Source organism: Lynx canadensis, chromosome A1 (assembly GCF_007474595.2).
Source record: "Lynx canadensis isolate LIC74 chromosome A1, mLynCan4.pri.v2, whole genome shotgun sequence".
Classification (NCBI taxonomy): domain Eukaryota; kingdom Metazoa; phylum Chordata; class Mammalia; order Carnivora; family Felidae; genus Lynx; species Lynx canadensis.
The window spans coordinates 200,780,016-200,789,804 of NC_044303.2; positions in this window are offsets into that span (position 1 = coordinate 200,780,016).

Genomic DNA, 9,789 nt, shown 5'->3' on the forward strand with positions numbered 1-9,789 from the left:
TATTTTGTTTAAGTTGAATGAGAATGTTTGTACACTGGGAACTGAATCTAATAAAGAACCTGGGGACTGTTTTATTTCTTCTTGCTGAAGACTTTTATAACTAGGAGTGCATTAAATCATGTTCATGGTACTCCATCCTCTCCCCCTCCCACTACTCCAGGGAACTAAAAATTGGGAAGTTAAGTTGACGGGTCAAAACGCTGGAGAATGTTACCCCACCCTGGGAGACCCAGGCCAGAAAAAGCACTTAAGAATTTGCAATGATTCCCTTGCTTATCCTGTGAGTTGTACAGCTTCCCTGTTAAGAGCCACATCCACATGTTAGCTTCACTTGCTTTTTTTTTTTTTTTTTTTAAAGCAGCCCTGTCTTAATGGTTTTGAGAATTTCAAAGAAAGGGAAGGAGTGGATGAGTGGATTTGTGTTTACACCTGGTGCCTGGAATCCATTCTATTCCATTCCATTCAATTCAAAGCCGCTACCAATTGAGTATCTCTCTCTAGCAGGACTAGGGCTAGGCAGGACTAGAGTGCCACCCAAAGGAGGACTCTGCCTAGGACACAATACAGGTGACAGTATAGGTAACCCGAGAGAAGGGAAGGGAGAAGCCACAGGGATGATTGGATAGAGTGCCACCAAACAGGATGACAGGGACTAACAGTTGGAAAAGACAATAAAGAAATTTAATGAAGATCAAAAAGATGGTCAGCCCTGAGATGATGAAAGCCATCAAATGTCAGTAACATGACCCATCAGCTAAGGAATTTTTCTCTAATTTATTTATATGAAATGATTACCTAGTTGAATATGTTAAAAATACTGCTTTTCCCTGTTTCCAACTTTCATATTTTCATTTCTTAGTCCTATTTTCAAAATATGTATTTATTGCACAAATAAGTCTCTGGAGAAAACCTCATGTTGGATCACAGTTCAAACTCATCAGACATTACTGAGGCTCCATTGCCTATATTCAGTGTTCTTGTATCCCAGTTGGGCTTTCCAGCCTATCTTCATTAACTGGTATCATCAACCTGCCTCCTTTTCCTGGGAAAGCCTTGCCAAGTAATTTCTACATTTCATCTCCCTGTCTATAGTCTTAGTTATGTCTTCTGCCTCAGTATGGCCCATGAGGATTTGCACAATAATCAGTAAATACTGCTTAACTGATTAACCGATAAAAAACTGATAAGTGATTAATGTTTAGACATTTAAAAATCATGATACATACTTTCCCCAAAATATCTCTTCAAATTGTTCTGTTTTCATAAACAATAGTGTGTGTATATATATGTAAACATATGTATATACACACATATATATATGTGTATAGACATATACACATTTGGAGCTCTAGAAAATTACAATATTATTTTTAAATGAATTTTTTATTCATTTTTGAAAGAGACAGAGAGAGAGAGAGAGAGCACAGGTAGGGGAGGGGCAGAGAGAGAGGAACACAGAATCCGAAGCAGGCTCCAGTCTCTGAGCTGTCAGCACAGAGCTGGATGCAGGGCTCGAACCCAGGAACCCTGAGATCATGACCTGAGCCAAAGTCACACACCTATCCGACTGAGCTACCAGGCACCCTGAAAATGATAATATTATTGAATTAGAAAGAAATAAAAAGAGAAATTATAAAATTCTATCTTATTGAAATAAAGTAGGGTTAAAACATTCTTGTATGATCAAGGCTATAATTATTGGGAACTTTAACTTTCTTAGGGGGTTAACAAATACTTTGAAATAAAAATTTTTTTATAAAGTTTATTTATTTTTGAGAGAGACAGAGGCAGCATGAGTGGGGGAGGGGCAGAGAGAGAGGGATAGAGAGAATCCCAAGCAGGTTCTGCACTGTCTGCACATAGCCCCATGTGGGCTTGAACTCACAAAACCATGAGATCATGACCTAAACCAAAACTAAGAGTCAGATGCTTAACTGATTGAACCACCCAGGCACCCCTTGAATTTAAATTTTTGAAAATCTTCTCTAAGACTTACAAACTAATGGTGATAATCAGCACTACCAGTGCTGTGGTTAGTTTACTCCCATATGTGTTAGGAATCTTATGACAATATTTATTAATCTTCCTCATTTCACATCAATGCAAATATAGAGACTGAGAAAGTAGTTATTGCTGGAGAATTAAATTTAGATTCAGTGCTCATTTTCTGAACTTCAATAAATCTTAACACAAATCAATTTCAGGCAAGCTATTTTCTTAACTAATTTTATCCTGACAGGAAGACATGTTATTGAGTAAACTGAGGCTTAGAGAAGATAAAAACTAGGGTCACAAACTAGTCATTACATGGGGTCACTTGACAGCAAATGCTAAGCTCTAGACTTTGTACAATATACTCTTCTATTTTAAATGAGATCTAATATGATTAGATCCCTGTGACAATTTGGAAATATGGGTGAAAATTAGAAGTACCCTGAGAGGTTAGAGACTGAACTGATTAAGAATTTAGAACATAGAGTCTATGAAATGAAGCAAAGTAATTGGGATTACTGGTTAGTATCTCAAAAAGAAAAACTTATACTTCATACAAAAGTATTCTCCTTAGAGGTAATCTAATATACTAAGTATAATTACTGGAGTAAGTAGGTTCTTGAGTTAAACTCCCTAGATTCATGCCCAAGAACCACCATGTGGTAGCTGTGTGATCTAGGAAAAGTTATGTAGTTTCTGTGAGCCTCAGTTTTCTCAAACATAAAATGGGGATAAAATACTGCTTTTCTCTGAAGAATGTTATGAGGATTATATGAGATGAGCCCATGAAACATTTAGCAAAAATGCCTGGATTACAGTAAATAGAAATGAATCATTCTTTTTCTTCCCAGTTGTAGGAGAATTAGAATTAGACAATGGGAACATAGGGCAGGGCCTGTGTGGGACTGGCCCTAAGGAAGTGATACCATTTGCTAGGCATCAAAAGGGAAGGTTAGTGTTTGGCCAAAATCATCTCTATCAACTCTTATCATTATTTCTGGAATGTTTACCTGAAATACTTTGTATTAGGGAATTATCTTGAACATATCCCTATAAAATGGGTATACATTAAGAAATTAAAGCCCATTATGATATTAACAAGGATGTGCTTTCCAAATTAGCTACGTGTCAAGGGGATTTTTTAAAACAAGAAAAGAATATTTCACTAAGGAGTTGGAAATAGGAGAGGGTCTAGAGTTCTGATTCTGATTTGGGTCAGTGTTCTTTGGTAGTTAGATCATGGGTTCTCAAAGCCACAGGATAAGTAAGGTACTCCCACCCAGATAGAAGAGCAGTGTCAATTTTTATTCAATCATAAATACTTTTTAAGTTGTTTTATGTTAAAATAACAGATTTTTATAAGAAAAATATAAAATTACATTTTTAAAAAGTTAAATATGAGGTTTAAAATACATTTTAGAGGGGCGCCTGGGTGGCGCAGTCGGTTAAGCCTCCGACTTCAGCCAGGTCACGATCTCGCGGTCCGTGAGTTCGAGCCCCACGTCCGGCTCTGGGCTGATGGCTTGGAGCCTGTTTCCGATTCTGTGTCTCCCTCTCTCTCTGCCCCTCCCCCATTCATGCTCTGTCTCTCTCTGTCCCAAAATAAATAAAAAACGTTAAAAAAAAAAAAAGTCTCTTGCTAAAAAAAAAAAAAAATACATTTTAGCATTGGGGCACCTGGATGGCTCAGTTGGTTAAGCTTCCGACTATGGCTCAGGTCATGATCTCACAGTTCCTGAGTTCAAACCCCGCATCATGCTCTCTGCTGTCAGTGCAGAGCCCTTTTCAGATCCTCTGTCCCCTCTCTCTCTGCCCCTTCCCTGCTCACGGGCTTTCTCTCCCTCTCAAAAATAAACAAACATTTAAAAATACATACATACATACATACATACATACATACATACATACATTTTAGAGTAGCATCAAACTGTACTTTCTTCCCTCCTTTCCACCTCAGAGGTGTTAAGGGTAGGTGGTATTGTCTAGAGCTGCTTCTGTTTTTACAAAGATTTCATAAAGATTCAGACTTTAAAAATTTTACTGTGTATGTATTCAGGGAGTTGCTTTCCAAGACAGTGATGCTAGCTCACATGGGGAGCTTAGTTTATTTAGTTGAGTAAGTTTTAAGTTCCTGTTGTGTACTAGACTCCAGCACTACGTTCTGCAGAGGCAAAAATCGGTAGAACACTTGTTTTTCTACTGAAAATCTGCTGTCCATTAATTTCTTTCACTTGTAACTAGGGACAGAAAACAAGCAGTTTTGGTCTCAATTATAACATTGCCATATTTCATCTTAAGCCTGTTAAATTAAACAGTCCAGTGAGATTACCATATTAGTTGTTGTTACTTCAACTTGAGAACACATGATTGCTTCTTCTGTGACCAAAACAAAGTCACAATGATGGGGAGCTTAAACTTCACCACCAACCAAACTTTTTCTTTTTTTTTTTGGTTATTGCATAATGTTCTAGTGTGAATGTTTTTTCACTTAAAATATAAAATAGGTGTTCCTCCCACCCTATTTCCTGAACAAGTCTATGCCAGAAACTTGGTCCAAAGACATTTGGGCAACTGGTACTTAGGAAAAAAAAAAAAAAAGGACTTTAGAATCCTGGTGAAGGGCAGTTCTTAACACTGTAGGAAATTTCCCTAAAACTTATTGGCAGACTTCAACGTGAGTGACATACGATGGCTGCCCTGGGGGAGGGGGTGTCAGGGTGGAGCCCTGGCAAGAATATTTAATTCATGGCACTCTGACTCAAAATAACCATCACTGATGAACAGTAATATTTTAGCTGCATAGCTGGATTTCTTAATTTGCAATGTGAGTTAATTACTTTTTAAGCTATTAGGCAATTCTGGGATTATTTGGTTGATTTAATTACTTTCCCTGCACCAATATCTAAAGAGTTAAATCAGGTAGGTGGGCTCTAAAAATCTCAGAACTGAAACAAATAGAATATTAGTTAGTAGTCAAAACCAAGTAGATTGATATTTCTTGTAATATGACTGGGTCACTAAATATACACATGAGAAAATACTCTAATAAAAAATAAACACATCAAGAGATGTATCTAATAAAAAATAAATACATCAAGAGAAAAGGAGTCCATTATTTGGCTCTGAAATAATAACACTTAAATAGCTTGTTTTTTAAATCATGTGGCTATTTTTCATCTGCTCTACTAGACTATAGTCTATACCAAGAGAGTCAATCACTCATTTTTATTGCCTGCAGCTTCTGCCCCATGTAATTCATTCATTCAAACATTCAAACATTATGGTATGACTTCTGTGCAGTAGGAAGTCTTCTAGGCCTCTCAGGATTCAGAGATGTTGAAATGCTTGGTCCAATCCTCAAGAACATTCACAAGATACCCAGAGATATGCATAGAATGATCTTCCTAATTGTGTCCGTTGAGGCCTTGAATAGAGCATAAAGTCAACAGGAAGAAAAAGACAGGGTTTCATAGAGATGGTGGTCCTGAAATGTGGCCTTGCAGGAAATGGGGAGGGGGTTTCACAGGTGGAGAAAAAGGATAATGGGCGTTCTAGGCAGAGGCAGCATGAAATGGATGAGTAGAATGGAATAAAATTTAGGAAAGGCAAGTGAAGTTGTGACCAGATATGAAAGGATCTTAGAAGGATGCCAAGGTGTTTGGACTTCTTATAAGCATAGAATATTTTCATAGTTCTGAGTGACACATTCAACCATGTTTTTTACTCTGTTTTAACTTTTTCCTCTCATATGTTTTCTGAAGTGGCATAATTTACTCTAGTTTTTATAGTGCAGGAAATGAAATATATCAAAGCCATAAGGCATACTGTGAAATTTCTATTCCCTGAATTTTATGCAGTGCCTTCTTTAAGGAAATTTATCATTATTTATTATCAATAAATAGGATCATATGTACTACTAAAACAAAGGTGGAAGTTTTGACATTTGTCTCTGACCAAAGACTAAAAATAGTTTGGAAGAATAATCTTTGGTGCTCCTTCTAAAATTTGAAGAAGATGAAAATGAAACCACTATCATGATGCCTGAAGAACTTTTAGATACTCCAAATGGACACCATAGAGTAGATATGTAAACATTAAAGATACACTGCCAATATTGGACATTTTAAGCTTTTTGGTCCCAAAGTTGGGGTGAAGGCAACCATGAACTCATAATCATCCAAGTCTTTGTTCTGTGGGTTGAGGACTGATTTTAAAGGCCCTGCACTGGGCACTTGGATGACTCAGTTGGTTAAGTGTTCAACTCTTGGTTTTGGCTTAGGTCATGATCTCGAGGCTTTGTGGGTTTGAGCCTTTGCACTGGGCTCTGTGCTGGTAGTGTGGAGCCTGCTTGGGATTCTCTCTCTCTCTTCCTCTCTCTCTGTCCCCACCCCCGACCCCACACTGTCTCTATCTCTCTTAAAATAGATGAAAAAAAACTTAGAGAAAAAAAAAGTATTAAAGGCCCTGCATTGAAAAAGGAGATCCTGGGGCTTGTCATGAAAGCGAGCCATAATTAGGTGATTCCTCTCCAGGAAAAGAAAATGTAGGCAGCCAAGAAGATAGAGCCAGAGACTGGTAGTCAAAAGCCCACTAAAGCTGCCAGGGTAAAGCAAGAATGAAAAGCTAAGTGTGAGCAGGCAATGAAGATGGAAGCATTGTGGAACAAGGTTTGAACCAGAAGTCTCAGAAAACTCAAAAACAAAGACCATAAATACCATAAATATCTGCTTGAGTTTTTCTTTTATGTGGGCTCAGAAGTGCTATAAGGGAAACAAGAGAAGAGTTTAAAGTACCTCCTATTTATCTGAGCCATACAAAGTAATAGGATGGAGCATCTGAGTGGCTCTGACTCTTGATTTCAGCTCAGGTCATCATCTCACAGTTCATGGGATCAAGTCCCACATCAGGCTCTGCACTGACAGCATGGAGCCTCTTGGGATTCTCTCTTTCTCTCCTTCTCTGCCCCACCCCTGCTCTCTCTCAAATAAATAAACTTAAAAAAGTAATGGGACAAGTAATTGGAATATTAGTGTATCAGTAAGGTTAATAAAAATGATAATAATTAAACAATTATATATTTATATTGCAGGGAAGAATTTCAGTCACAAAAATAAGAAATATAAAAAAGGAAAACTATTTTTATGAGAATACATTTCTCTCTCAAGATCTCAATATATAAAGATATAATTCAGTGTTTCCCTCTCCTCTACCCCCATCCCCTGAGACTATTTTTTTAAATTTAATTTAATTCCTGCTGAGAAGAAAAGAAAAATGGAAGAATATATGACCAAAAGAATGAGTTTTCATTTTCACAGGAACTATAGAAAGTTGTTGAATTCCATGGGTGCAAAAAGAGTTATACAGGATAGAAGAATGGAGAGAAACTGGTGGATCCTGAGATGGAGAAACTGGACTTAGAGCTACTAAAAAGATAAGGGTGGAAAGCATTCAGACATGGCCCAATCCATATTTAAAGCAGCACTTTAGCAGCTGCGCAGGAGCCTATTCAGTGCCTCTCTATTATCCATGGACCTAGTTGCTGTTGAGTAAGCAGAATATATCATCCATACCAGGACCACCAACCATAGCCAGCTATTGTGCTCGTCTGGGGATGGCCTGAGTCAATCCACATGTGACTACCTATGAACACAACATCATTGTCAATAGGAGAAACATTTGTGGAATTATGAAGTACTGCACCTCCAAATATCCACTCCCCCATATAAGTCATGAGAACATTGGCAAAAATGGTCAAAATCAACTTTTTCAAAATTCTGAAATTAAAGAGTTGCAAGAATTTTTTTTTAAGTTGAGAAAGATAGCTAAATTTCAAAAAACAGCAAATTCTTTGAGAAAGATAAATAAGAGGTTCAGAGACCTGTGGGACACCATCAAGTGTACCAACATATATGCATGATGAAAACCCTAGAGAAGAGAGAGAAAAGGGCCCAAAAAGCATATTTGTGGAAATAATGTTTGGAACCATTCCAAATTTGGTGAAAACTATTAATATTCATATCCAAGAAGCTTAATAACCCAAAGTAAGACAAATCCAAAGAGTGCCGCACCTTGACTCATCATAGTCAAACTGTCAAAAGCCAAAGAGAGAGAGAGCATAATGAAAGCGGGAAGAGAAAAGTACACATCATGTACAAAGGATTCTCAATAATATGTACTGCTGACTTCTCTTCAGAAATGGTGAAGACCAAAATGGAGTAGGATGACATATTCTAATTACTGAAAGAAAAGAGACTATTAATCATACCCAGCAAGACTATCATTCAAAAATGAAAGAGAAATTTAGATATTCTCACTTACAGAAATACTGAGACAAGTCGTTGCTAGCAGAGCTACCTTACAAGATATACTAAAGGAGTCCTTCATTCTGAAATGAAAAGATACTAGGCAGGAACTCAAATTTACATGAAGAAATAAAGAACACCAGTAAGGATAATTACGTATGTAACTGCGAAAGAAAATATAAACACATTACAATTTTTTTTAATGTTTATTTATTTTTGAAAGAACGAGACAGAGCACAAGTGGGGGAGGGGAAGAGAGAGAGAGGGGAAGACACAGAATCTGAAGCAGGCTCTAGGCTCTGAGCTGCAGGCACAGAGTCTGATGTGGGGCTCAAACCCAGAACTGTGAGATCATGACATGAGCCAAAGTTGGGTGCTCAAGGGACTTAGGCACTCAGGTGCCCCTCCTTTTATCATTTTCAAAAGATAATTATGTGAGAGCAATAATTATAAAACTATACTGATGGGCTTGTAATTAATAAGATGACATTTGTATAACAATAGTAGCACAAAAGACCGGAGGAAGTGGGAATATATTGGAGCAAAGTTTTGTATACTACTGAAATTGATTTCAACTAGATTGTTTTAAGATGCTAATTTATTTTTATTATTATTTTTTAAGTTTGTTTGAGTGAGGAGAGAGCATGCTCATAAGCCAGCAAGGCAGGGGCAGAGAGAGACAATTCCAAGCATGCTCCTGGCTGTCAGTCCTCAATGCTGGGCTCAGGGCTTGATCCCATGAACTGTGAGCCACCCAGGCTTCCTGTGAAGATGCTAATTGCAATCATCAGGGAAACTGAAGAAAATAATTTAAAAAAAAAGTAAAAGGAAACACAAGGGAATTACCATGGTATGGTATAAAATATCTTTAACAACAACAACAAAGGCAGTAATGGAATAATGAGGGAAGTTTCCTTACATCATATAGAAATTAACTTAAAAGAAATCAGAAGCCTAAATGTACAAGCTAAAACTGTAAAACATACAGGAGAAATATAGCAGTAAATCTTTATGACTTTGAGTTAAGTGACGGTTTCTTAGATATAACACCAATAGCACAAGTAATAAAAGAAAAAAATAGATAAACTGGATCTTACTAAGTTTTAAAACTTTTGTGCTTCAAATGACACTATCAAGAATATAAGAAGACAACCTACAAGAAAGGAGAAAATATTTATCAATCATAAATCTGATAAAGATCTAGTACCCAGAGTATATAAAGAACTCTTACAGCTCAACAATAAAAAAAAAACACAAGAAATAACCCAATTAAAAAATAGACAAAGTCTATAAATACACATTTATATAAAGAAGAGATTAACATAATCAATAAGCACATGAAACGATGCTAAACATTAGTTACTGGAAAACACAAGTAAGATACTATCTTACACCCACCAAGATGATTATGTTAGCTAAGTGTTAGCAAGGACATGGAAAAATTAACACTCTCATGGCCTGTAAAATGGTGCAGTCAGTTTGGAAAATAGGAATT